A 13,515-nucleotide genomic window follows, 5' to 3' on the forward strand; every position below is an offset into this window, starting at 1 on the left:
TACGAAATAGATTTGGGAGTCATCTACAAGAAGGTGGGAGTGAGTGGCTTTAGCAAAGGGAATAGAACAGGAGAAACCTGAGCAACACCAATATTGAGGGGATGAAAGAAGGAAGAGGCTGCAATGGAGAGCCACTGGTGAATCAGGTATAGTGGAAAGAGTGTTAGTCCTAGAGTCAGAAAGCACTTCAGTTCACTACCTACCTCCTTAATGAGTTATATGACCAAGGAGAAGTCACTAAGCCTCAATTGTTTCATCTATAAAATGGGAATAAGTATTACTAAGTAGTACTACTAAGCTATAGCAGGGTTTGTATTAATTCTGGCACCAATATGGTAAGCCCACGAGGGAAAGAGGGTCGTCAGACTGCCTAAGGAAGGGCGAACCAATCCAAGTCAGAAATAAGCAGATTAAAACTGCCGTACAGATCAGCAATAAGGTCTTCTAATGAGCAACCACTGTACATAATGATGATGATGATGATGATGATGTTAGCTAGCAATGCAACAAGGTTTGCAAAGCTCTTTGCGTATATTAACTCATTTGATCCTCACAATAACCCTTTGAAATGAGTTCAGTTGAGGGCCTTATATTCCGGGTTAAGGAGGTTTGTTTTGAATTGTTTCCTATAGGCAACTGGAAACCACTCAATGGTTTTGAGCAGGGAAGTAACATATATTTACACCAAATGCCGACATCGTGAAGGAAGATGGGAGATCCATGTGTGCAGATGTATCCACAAGGATGAAAAGGTTTGAGAGGCAGCATAGTACAATAGAAACTGTTCTGAAGTTAAAGCACCTCACTCCAAGGACCTCTGACATTTACCAGCTATATGTCCTTGGGAAAATAACTTAACCTCCTCAGGCCTGAGTTTCTATAAAGTGAATGAGTTGGACTGGATACCCTGCAAGGTCTTTTCTAATTTAAAACTATGAGTGTATGTGGTTATTGGAAAATAGTAGAGGAGCAATGATCCTATAGAGTCAGTCAGGAACAAGGATTATGCAAACAACTGACCTGTCTTCCTGATCTGGGAGGAGTGGGAGGAAAGTTCTAATGAGACATGTATTTCAATGAAACAGAAAGTTATACATTTTAAAATGAATTTAGGCATGTATGTATGCATAGAATGTATGCAGTCTATCTCTAAAACTTTTGAAAGTATTCAGTGGTTGCATTCAGAATCTCCATAAATGTTTTTAGTATCTCATCTTCTAATTAAATTTTCCTTGCCAAGTACCTTCTTCGAAGATCTCAAGAATTATTTTTATTCATTTTTAAAATCATACATTGTTTCTTGGGAGGTACAAATGTATGTCATTTAAGCTACATTGTTGTGTTAATCTAGAAACAGTCTGCCATAGTGAATCTATAGGTAGGCTTGGAGACAGGAAGATCTACGTTCAAATGCCACCCTTGACACTGAGTAGTCTAGGCCAATCACCTAACCCCTGTTTGCTTCAGCCAATTCTCCAAGATTTATTTACCAATCTGTGAACAGGATGCCCATCTGCACTAATGAAAGGAGCTCTTATGACAACAATTCCCTATGCTGAAGAAATCCCAGATACCTTTAGTATTCAAGAAATAGCCAATGAGGCTGAGAGGGCCATCCTAGCAAACCAAACATCATACATTATTCTGTCTGTGGAAAAATATGTCTCAACTTCTGAACTACCAACTAACAAGCAAACGCTCTAACAGTTTGTCTATATGTGTTGGACTGCCTGTGTATGAACTTACACAAGGAAAACGTACTGTGTGTCTGTTTTTAATTCAACTCACATGTTTGAATTCCTGGGAAATTGCTCAAATGAACCAATTGTGTTGAAATCATGATAATAATATTTAGAATTAATGTAACACTTTACCAGCATTAATTAATACTCACACTATCGTTGCATTGTCATCTCTCTTTTACAGATTTGGAACCTAGGGGATGAAGAAATGACTTGCCCAGAGGCACTGAGGAACTTGGTGTTGAGATTAGAACTCAGAGATTCCTGGCTTTCAGATGTGTGCTACTACCACCAGGCCACACTTTTCTCTCCGGAGAGAAAATGTGTCAGCATAGAACTGCCTGAGGAAAGACATGTGAAATGGAACCCTTATATGTCTTCTAGAGTAAGGAGGAACTGGAGCTGAAACTACCAAACTATATTTGGAGAATAGGAGCAAGTCAAATGATTTTGGAATCCCATTACTGATGTCTTCCAGTGATTAAATTTAGGGGAAACAAGCTATTATTCAAAGTACAGAGACAGTTCAGACCAAAACCAAACAAAAATTGCTGAAGTTTTCATCTATAAGAGATTTGGCTTTTTTTTCCTCATATACGTGAATAATATGAAAAATTACCTCAGTTCTCTGCTTTGCCTACTCTGGAGAGATTGTTAAATCAAATGGTCTGTTTCTGACTCCTCTAAGCCAGTCTTGACCCATAAAACTATCAAGATCAAAGTTAGGCAATCCAATTTTCCTTCCCAGAAGTAGAGCACAAAAAGTTTAATCTCTAAAACCTCTCTTCATTTCTCTGTTTACTATTAAAAACTGCATATGTCACCAGATGGGTAGTCCTCCTTTATAAAGTAGTGGTTTTTTGTACCTTTCTCCTTGAAAATACACCCACGCTTCCTTAAAAATAAGTTGGGCAAACCCTGAATGTGAATGTGTTTTTGTTTTCCTAATGGAACTTCAATGGGAGCTGTACACACAGATCAAAGGCTGTACACATATTATTATCTCCAAATAATTAATATTTGCATATTATTTCCCATGGGCTTGCTATACATGAATGTGGAGGCATGGGTACTACTCGTCACAAAGTACATTGTTAGCTGGTTCCAGGGGTGCCTTTGTGAATGTTCCCTGCCAGTGGTTGAAGGGACTAAGGAAGCACCCCTGCTGTGTCCCCTCCCAGCCTCCTTAGGGGGTATGGGATAATTCTACCCTCTCCTATTGGGAAAGCAGCCAAAGGCAAAAGCAGGAAGGACAGTATTATAGTTCCTAAAGAGACTGAGGTACTACCAGTCAGAGATGGGGGGAAATGTGCATTTACTCAAGTAAGACTAACAGAAACTGTAAATTAAGGTTTGAATCAGCCCATGACAATGGAATGCTGAAGTTTGCCTTCCATGGCTGGCAACAATTAAATCATCCAACTTTCACCTTATGCTTGGCCCCCAGAACACAAAGGAAGCTAGGAAATATGATCTAATGACTTTAAGCTGCCTAGCTGAGGCTATGCGGCCAGCCTGAGGCCTTAAAAGAGAACTCACTGGCCTGATTTAACCACAACAGAGATGTAACATGATGTTTTGGAAAAGAGACTCAAACCAGGTTGTAAGACCTGGGTTGAAGGCCTATCTTCATCACCTGCTAAGCTCATGCAGCCTTCAGCAACTACTTCACATCTCTGTGACTCTCCTTATGGAGAAAATAGGGATAATAATACTTAGATGGTTATTCACAGGTTTGCAGTGAGAACCAAAGAAATTCATATATGTAGATGTATGTATGTTATAAACCATAATGCACTATTTAAATGAGAAATAATATTTTACCTTCAATTACCATGGCCTGTGGCCAGCAGACCTTTAGTAAGGGTCTCACTTCTAATGCCTGCTGTCTGTATGAACTTGGACAGGACACTTACCTTTCCAGGGTCTCATTTGCCCAATTAAAACCTCTGAAGTTTCTTTTAGCTCTGTATCTGTGATCCTACAATCTATTTGGAAAAATAAAACAGATATTTGTTAAGTTTCTACTATGTACGAGGCACTACAAATATTCCAAATTCTTCCTTTGCTTCCAATGTAGAACCTTAGATTTAATCTAACTCACCTTAGAAAAAGTAAATGAAGCTAAAGGATGTTTGAAATGATGATGGTGAGGCAGTGCAAAGTGAAGAAAACAGAAGAGGTAAGTAAAATTACTAAAGTAATATCAAGGAAAATAATATGAAAAGGCATCTAACTTACATTCAGTGCAATGACCAATTTTCATCCCAGAAAACAGATAATCAAACAGGCTTCTGCAACTATTGGTGGAGAAGTGGGTAATTATGGATGAGAACAACTGCTGAGATAGCATTGTTTTGTTGGCTTATTTTTGCTTAACAGTTTTCCTTTGTTACAGGTGGGGTTAGTGGGCAGGGACAGGGGCTGAATTATATTAAGAAATGACTGTGTTGTAAAACATAAGTAATTTTTCGTTTTACATAAAAAGTACAAAATTTGGGAATCAGAAGACCTAGGTACAAATACTGGCTCTGCTACCTGTTACCTGTGTGACCTTGGGCAGGTCATTTAACTTCCTTGTGCCTCAGTTCCTCATCTGTAAAATGAGAGGGTTTAACTAAATGTTATCATTGTCCCTTCTAGTTCTTGACCTGTGATTTTATGATCCCAATGAATGAGACTTGTACTGAAACAAATAGCAAAGACAAGATGCTCCTTTAAAGTCTGGGGGGAAATCATATCATTACTAATTGTGGTTATTTTTTTCTTTAATGGGAAAAAGCCATCCAATAATAGCTTTTCTTACATAAACAACATCATCCTTTTGGTAAAATTTTCTGCCCTATACACGCCTGTCTGTACAGAAACACATTTGTGAGCACTTAACCTTTTCATTACGGTGTAAAAGAAATCTCAGTGACCCTGCTGAACCTTTTTCTATGTTTATGGAGGAAAAGGCAAGGTGAATATTAAATAGAGTTTGGAAATTATATCAACATTCTTTACAGAGCTAAAAACTCCTATCACTCACAAGAACATTAAATAGAACCCACATGATCACTGTATATTCAAATATATTAAGGTCATAACCAGAGTGACATTTATTCTTAAATGTGTCTTAAAAAAATAAAAAATAAGAAAAAAAAAACCTCACACCAAAAATGAAGAGAAATTAATATTGTGGAAAATTCTTTGAAAATTAAGATCTCCCACTTCCATGGTAACAATGCATTATAAAGTTAAGCAGCAATCACATGTATAATTAAAGCAGTAATTATATGTATACTTATAACATCAATATACAATCCTCAATTTGTTTATCATAAAACAGACAACATTATGAAAATGAAAAACTTGTTTTTTTCTCATTTAATATCAAGCTTTAAGACCCTACCTCTTCCCACCAAAAAAAAAAATGTTGCTTGTCATTTTTATACCTTATAACCCAACCTCAAATCTAGAAGAGAAAATATTTGAGAGGCGGAGAATGAATTCAAAGAAGGCAAAATATTAACTTTGTCATATTTCCAAGGCAATAAAGGAATGAAGGCACTGGTATTTGAAAGTGAAAATTATCTATAATTTCAGGCTTTTAAATGAAAAACTGAAAAAGAGAGAATGAAAACTTAAAAACTATCCATGGGAACTGAAATGTCTTTTCTTTATTTTGACCTTTTCTGCATGGTTGTCAGGGCACCTAAACCTGGCTCTGTTTCTGACCATTTTATCCTTTGACACATTGCCTTAAAAGTTGGGCAAAAGTTGCTATGGGCTGTCTATCATTTTAGACCCCCAGCATACAGGATTTTCACAATGCTGGGGGGAAGGACTGCGACAACTAAATAACTCCTTGGATTTATCAACCTGAAAAGATTTTCATCATGTCAGCCCAAGGGGGAGAGCTTTGCAGAACCATTCCGCCAAGGGCTAAAGGTCTGTTCAAAATAGCCTTCTTCCAGTATGCAAAATTTAAATCAGCTGGGAACCAGCAGTTTTTCAGTTTGTTCAGGGAACCTAGTAATAATTACAAAGAGGAAAAGGAGGGAAAAAGAAGTAATAAAGTATTTATTAAGTACCGACTATGTACCAGGCACCGTGCTTAGTACTTTGCAAATATATTTTTTGTTATCAGGAAATAGAGCTATTGATTCCAGTAGATGCCATTTCTTCCCCATGCCCTACCGCCTCTTTTCATTTCTTCCTCTCTCTTCTACTTTGTCAATTCCCTATGTTATTAGTCATGGAGGTAGTCATCCTCACTCTAATAAGGCTATTTAAGATAGTGCTTTAGTTACATATGACCGTAGTAATGAAAGACATACCCATGTTTAACTTCGTAAGGTAATCGATTCAAAAGAAGTCCAGCAGAGATGCCCACCAGCTCTGCTGAGATATTTGCATATTATACTGAGCATATCTACAATGTTCTCTTCAGAAAGTGGAATTCATATTCCCACGTGAACTGGAAATGCTAAATCGTTAATTGCTTCCCTGGGGTTTTGGCTTTTGCTATGACACCTGAAACGATTTTTGTCATAGTTTAAGCATAGTACACTATCACAATTTAGCCTTACAAGCATGAAACTTTAAAACTGCCTCTACAAAGCACAAGGCAAAGGGCAATTGTGTGGTTAATATACATGTGATGGATGATCCAACGAGACAACACAGGCTAAAAGATCCAATTTGTGGCCTGAATTATATATGGACTGATTTTCTGCAGCAATCTGACTTGAAATAAGGAAGACCTAGGTTCAAATTCCAGCTCTGACACTTAATATTTATATGACTATGAGTAAATTACTTAAGCTCTTTGAGCCTTAATTTTCTTATCTGCAAAATGGTAATAATGATACCTATAATAACTAACTCATAAAGTAGTTGTGAATCTCAAATGAGATAATACATGTAAATCCTTTTGTGTTAGGAATCTGTAGGACGTTGAGGACCACAGGCTATTCATGAGACTTCACTGATGGGCGAAGGCCCCTCTCAGGTGTTAGTACATGTGCAGAATATCCTGGCTCGGTTCTCCATCCAAGGACCTTGCACCCCCAATCAGCAGAACTCTGATACCAGGCAAACTCAACCATAAACAATGTTGCCAGCTCAAGCACAGTCAGCTCTAGCACAAGTATGTATCAAGTATTGCCAGCTCACACATCGAGTATTGGGAACATTCCAGGAACAAGAAGTACGTGGTGTTTTTACGGGTACAGCACAGGGGAAGGACACAGTCAGGACAATGTTGCAAAGAAATGTACTTGCTGATACTTTGATTGGTATTCGCATGCGAGAAATTCTCGGTGTTGCCTATTGGTAAAGATATGTAAACTTTGTTGCTTTATTCACTGTTACATTGGGGTATGTTCCCATTAGTAAAAGATATAAAACGCTGAAGGCAGGACCAGCGGAGTTACTTACCCGCTTGAGACAATGGCTGAATAAACCTTTTGAAACTACATCTCTCTGTCTACTCCACTCCTTCGTTATCCGGGGACCCGGAAGACTGCAGGTGAGTATGACCCAGGCAGCCCTCCTCAAGTTACGAGGATGTTACACTTTTGTATAGCAGTATATCCATCAATAATGAAACAACCTGCCATTTGTAAGAACCCTTAATGGGTTAAGTGATTTGTCATGGTCACATAACTAATATAGGTCAGGGTAAGATTTGAAGATGGGTCTTCCTTATTCCAAATCCAGCACTCTACCCACTGTGCCAACTAGCCTCTCGAAGACCTATATAAATACCAGTTATTATTATTTTTGTTGTTATTCAGCTCATTCTCATCTTCAAAAAAAAGTTCAGATAGAAATAGCCATAGGACAAATTGTTACACTTTAAGTGACTCAAATGCTTTTGTGATCTCATTTATTTATGAATAATACCCTCATATCTCACTCTATCTGTGCCTACACATTTAGTGTAGCTCTTCTGTGTGTCCTCCCAATATTTAACACAGAAGGTCCCCCCAACATCCCAACATCTTCCTTCTGTTCTTCCAATGTTATGAGCATGGCAGTGGACCCTTTATTCACTGATCATCCTTCATTATAACTACTTAACCTGTTCTTCATATTTTTCTTTCATATACTTCTTTCATGACATCTCTTATTCCTGTTATTTAGTTTCTTGTTGCTTATTTGTTGCAGCCTCTGCATGCCATGTGCTTTTTCATTGCCCTTTGTGTGAGGCTCATTTTTAGGTTTACAGATGCAATGAGATTCTAAGTCTTATCGCTGTACAACAATACAGGTATCAATGTTTCCATTGAAAAAAAAACCAGACCCATAAAATTTCCCTTTTATGAGAAAGTTGGGGTCAGTGCTTTGCAGTTTTCTGAAAGCAATCCCACTCTTCCTCTTTTTCAATTATGAGCCTAGCTCATTATCTATCTGTACTGTCTGTCCCAGATAAACATATTGTTCAAGGCCTATAGAGTATCTAGTCAGATACATGTTGAAATACAAGCAATAGATTTTCTTCATCCAATGAGCATTTCCTATGTAGATAGACAAGTCGAAATCCTTTGATTGATTACAAATGTCTTCCAAGAGGTTCTGTGATATTGAGACACAATGTAACCAGCACAAAGTTATCTGCAAAAAAAGGCATTTGAAGGACCTCACAAAGCACAGGGAATCTGTCCTAGACTTGTGCTCTGTACTAGATTTCCTCCATCCCAGTGGCAAAGATCTTTGGTATTACAAAAGATGGGATCTCCCTGTTTTATGCCTCCCTGTGGTTTATTATCCCAGAGTCAGTGAATAAACATTTTTATTGTTACATATTCCAAGGAATCTTGAATGATTTTGATATGTAAATGGTAACACTGTTTTAAAAGAGCCTGCAAAGTCAGAATTTTTGTTCTACCAAGTTTCTCCATAACAAAAAATAAGCACAACGGGATCTTATGTTCTCTGATGATAAAGCTGTGGTTTATTATTAAGTATCACTTATGACAATATTATTTCCTATTAATGCCCTAATAAAAGGTGACCTCAGTTCATGTATAGATGAACCTTATAAAAACTTTATATGGGTGGGCAAGTAGGCATAAATATGTTGATAATTATTGAAGTTCCCTCATTACTTTAAAATTTTTTTGAACTAATATATGGGAGCACCCCCTCCCCCAACATACACACTTATCTTCCTTGACTACTCTGCAGCATTGTTTAGCCACTCATTCACCCTGGTACTTCACCCTTCCTGAAATTCAGAAACAATGCACTCATGTGATTCTTCTCCAACTCTTGATTTCCCTCTCTTAATCCTCTTCATTGACTTCTGATTCTTTTCCTAATCCCTTAAAATGATTTCCTCCTAAAGAGCTCATCATAATCCTCTTTTCTTTCTCTCCTTTGTCAATTTCATTCATTCATATAGCCTCAATAAAGAAGTGACCCTTAGATTCTAATCTCTCATCCTGATATCCCAGAATTCCACATCTGCATCTGTAAACCCTTACTAAACATCTACACTTGAATGTTCCTTTACATGCTGAAGTCTATGCTTATTATTGTGATTCTTATGTGGCTGCATTAGCTTTCCATCAATTTTGGTCCTATCTCTGGCTTCACTTTTTTTCAATAGAACCAACTACCATTTGTCTCATCTTCCTTGTTCAAAACCTTCATGTTACCTTTGAGTTATCCCTTTCCCTTGCATCTCCTTTATTTCCACTGCTACCACCCGAGTATAAGCCCTCATGTCCTCTCTCTGGACTATATCAATGGCCTACCAACAAATATTCCCATCTCTACTCTCTCCTCTAATCCCACTAATCCATTCTTTGTGACACTGGATAGCTCTTCATAATTATGGTCTTGTCACTCTTCTGCTCAAAAAGCTTTGGTGACTTCCTATCGTCTATTGAATAAAGCACAAATTCTCTTGGTTGAACCTTTAGGTTTCATCACATACATTTTTGTAGTATAGCCACCTGCCCTCAGAACACACCCTGTGGCTCAACTCTTATAATCTAACCACTGCTCAGATTTTTACATTCTAGCCAATAACTCACAGGTGCTCAGATTCCTTAAGAGTCTAGCCAATATGGCAGATCTTTAATAAACCTTGTCTTTGGCTGAAAGAAGGATTTGTGATGTTGGGGTTCCAGCACCCCTAAATCTCTAGACCTCATCATATAGTTTCCTGCACTGAGAATAACTGTCAAATCCCAAATTCTTCTCCAGCCAAGACTGGAAGATATGTAAGCCTCCCCCTCTCCTTAATTCTTTTCTTGCCCTGTGGTTGGAGGGGATTTCCAAGTACCTAGCAAGGCTTGGTTTGGAAGTGTTTTTCTGAGCCTGACCTCTTAGGTCGCATTAGTTCAGACAGCTATCAGGCTATCTCAAACTCAGCTTGATGCTCTCAGGCTCTTTCTCCAGTGATTCTGTTCAAGACCATGGACCTGGGCACATCTTCAGGCGCCCTATCCAGGAGCATAGGCCCAATCCTCTCAATCCTCTCAGCACTAGGGACTTGGGAAACTTAAGGTACTTCTTTGGGCTTTTGGTTTTTTTGTTTGTTTCCCAAGGCTTATTCCCATATCCTCCTTTAAAGAGAGAGGGACTTCAAGCCTCCAGGCCACAAAAGGGCCGGTCCTCTTAAATTCCTAAAGATTTGCCTTTGGGCTGTGTTTTACAAAATTGGGAAAAATTTAGTTTCTCTAAAGAACTTAAAAAGAAAAGGCTGGTGTTATTTTACAACACTGTTTGGCCTCAGTATCACCTGGAAAATTATGAGGGATGACCGATTTTTGGGACATTATAGCAACATACCCTCTCAGAGCTAGAACAATATTGTAGCAGAGAAAGAAAATGGGTGGATATTTCCTACATAAAGACTTTTGTCAAACTTTCTTGTGATGCCATTCTCAGAAAAGATTGTAGGACGCTTGTAGCTAGAGCTATCCCCAAAATGGGGAATGGAAATCAACTAGATTTTTTGGATGACCCTCTTATGGCCCCCAGTGCTAGAGTATGGCTTTCTTCCCATACTCTGTTCCCCAGCTCCTATCTTCACCCCATTCTCCCCTGGCCACCCCTCTTTCCCATGCACCCCTCCTTCCCTTGGTTTACCTTCCCTTTTCCTCTAGCCCACCTCCCTTCATATCCTGCCTTGTTCACCCTCCATGTATCCTGCCTTGCATTTCCTCCCCAGGCCCCTGTTCTGGAGGTGATTCCTACTCAGGTTTAGGACAAGTGCCTTGCCTCAGCACCACCTCCCCAGGCTCTTTACCCTGAGGCAAGGACTACCCAGGCCCCAGTCTCTATGGCGTCTCCTCTCCTGACCCCTCCCCTTCCTCCTCCAGTGCCAGCTGATTTTTCCCCTTGCCAGCCAGATCCCCTGGCTTTGCAGTCCAGTCCAGTTCAGCTAGCAGTCCCTCACTCACAAGAAATGAGACTTCATATCTCTCTTCCTCCCTAGCCCCACTTCCCACAGGGCCTTCAGGGCTTTTTCCCTTAAGGGAAGTTCTACCTTGCCTAACAGGACAATTACGGTGCATGTTCCATTCTCCATTTCAGACCTCATTCTGGTCAAGGAGAAACTGGGGCAATACTCAGAAGATCCCACTAAGTGTACTGAGGACCCAAAAATTTGGGGACCATTTGGCTAGCAATGACCCCACAAAATACCCCCTAGGAACAGCTGCTGTTCCCACTACTGACCCCAGGATGGGATTACCCAAAGAGTGAGGATAGGGCAAAGAGAGACCACATGGTAATTTGCCTGCTAGAAGTCCTAAGAACTGCATTTCATAAGCAAGAAAATTTTCAAAAAAATTAAGGAAATTACTCAGGGAGAAAAGGAAAACCCTGCCATTTTCCAAGACAGGCTAGTAGAAGCTATTAAAAATTACTGGAGATGGCCTTTGGAGTTTTTAACAACAGAGACTTAGTAGCAGCAGAGGAAAGAACAAGAAGTGAAAGGGATAGAGACAGAGAACATGCTCAATTCTTGGCTACTGTCAAGGCCAGGAAAAGACCCAAGGTGCTCCTAGCAAATCCTTCAGTGGGTAAACCTGCTTTCGATGCCACCAAGAGGGTCACTGGTCCAAAAAATGCCCCTCCAGGGCAACCCCCCCCCCGCACAGAGGGAGCTCCCATGACCGATGCCTCTGGGACCATGCCCAAGACGTGACCAGGAAGGATATTGGAGGAAGGATTGTCTCCAAGGTTGGAAAAGTGGTGGAGTTGCCCCCAAGTACCCCATCCTCCAGTCTTCTCAGCACTGGGAATGACAGGGGAGGCTGCGGCTTGGCAGCACATCCACTTTCTCCATCTCTCTTGTCAAGCCCTGGGCAAAAATCAAGGCCAAAGGTTACTCACTTTATCATAGCTCCATTCTCTATTTTAACCAATTACTCTGTCCCTACCTGCCTTTTGGCCCAGTGGGCATTGAAGGGAAAACTAAGAGATGTTTCCAGATATACCCTCTCCCCTACCTATTTGAGGATCTGTTGTTTGAATATTCTTTCCTCTTGCCCTGCCCCTTTGTTAGGAAGGGACCTAATGGTGAAGTTGGGGAGTCAATCTTCCAGTCAAGCCTCCCGTCTCCCTTTTCCCTCTGTGCACCAGAGTTCCCCATATTCCCCCAGAAGTGTGGGAGAAAGTTGAGATAATTGTTTTGCATCAGGGAATTATGTCAAGCAACTTTTCATAATTTGTTTACCATCAAAAAAATTTCACTATTATTGGTTATTGTTTTAATGTGTAAACTTGCCAAAAAGCTCATTTGGGTTTTGTCTTGCTGAGAATTTGCAAGTATATAGAAATAATCTCTAATGATTGGCTTTTTACATTAGGACAAATCTAAGTTTGAGATGTAAATCTTGGAAAAGTTTTTCCTAGGCTATGATTAGTTAAACTTGCTGTGTGATGGATCATAATAATCCATTGATAATTAATAATCCACCATCTGAGAGAAATGCCTCAAGCTACTCAAAGAGAATGTGAGACTGTTGGGAAGTTAACATCTGGCAAAGCTGAGAGGACAACTATAGCCTCAGTCTAAGATGGGTTCCTCCTGGCTCAGTTTCCCCATTATGTTCCTTTGAAAAGGAATGTTACCTACCTGGCTATTCCTGAGTCTGGCTATGAAGTGGATTTGATGGAAAACTAGAAATGGGAAAAATGGAAAATATGATTGGAAAACTGAGTTACCTGAATCCAAACAAAGGTAAGGATGTTTTGTCTTATCATATCTGGGCCCTGCAGTCATTTCTGTCAGATTTGTGTCTTCCAGACTACAGGCCATTCATCTATAGTTGATAGCAAACAGCAGGTATGAGCCAATGTCCCCCCATTGTGCCCTAGATGTAGCTTGTGCTTTGTTCCAACCAACCACCTCTTTGGGACCCCTTCAAGGCAGGGACAGCACTGTGCCCCTTCTGAAACTAGAAGCAGTTTCAGAAGCCAAGATTTGCACCCTTTACCCCGCAGCTATGGGTTCCATTTGTTTGAGGGGGGAATTATGAGAATGGGATCTAGACTCCAAAAAGGAAAACCCTTGGACTGTCCTTGAATTCTCACACTTGATCAAGAAGGAGGTTTCTGGCATTCCCGTGAGGCCATAATTCCATCAATTGGCCTTTCATTGTGGCTACACTCATCTCCCAATTCTCTGTTACCCTTGACCTAGCCTAGTCTTCCATTTTCTTACCTCCCTATGGCCCCAGGCCACTTCTCACCCTTAATCCTATCTAGACTCTTCTCCCCTGGCCAAGTGGTCCAGGTCCCTGGAGTTCTATTACTCATAGAC

The 13,515-nt window shown here is 39.9% G+C and overlaps 1 long non-coding RNA gene across 1 annotated transcript in view; it reads left to right on the plus strand.

Moving 5' to 3' along the window:
- Positions 1-7,174: 7,174 nt before the first annotated feature.
- The window catches only part of LOC110220290 (uncharacterized), a 44,551-nt gene continuing 38,210 nt past the window's right edge, over positions 7,175-13,515 (plus strand). Inside the window, exons 1-2 of the long non-coding RNA XR_002327833.1 lie at positions 7,175-7,257; positions 12,816-12,933. This is a non-coding gene — a long non-coding RNA (uncharacterized LOC110220290). The remainder of the gene's footprint in view (positions 7,258-12,815; positions 12,934-13,515) is intronic.

This window comes from Phascolarctos cinereus, unplaced genomic scaffold (genome assembly GCF_003287225.1).
Source record: "Phascolarctos cinereus isolate Bilbo 61053 unplaced genomic scaffold, phaCin_HiC Scaffold_3;HRSCAF=262, whole genome shotgun sequence".
NCBI classification, from domain to species: Eukaryota; Metazoa; Chordata; class Mammalia; order Diprotodontia; family Phascolarctidae; genus Phascolarctos; species Phascolarctos cinereus.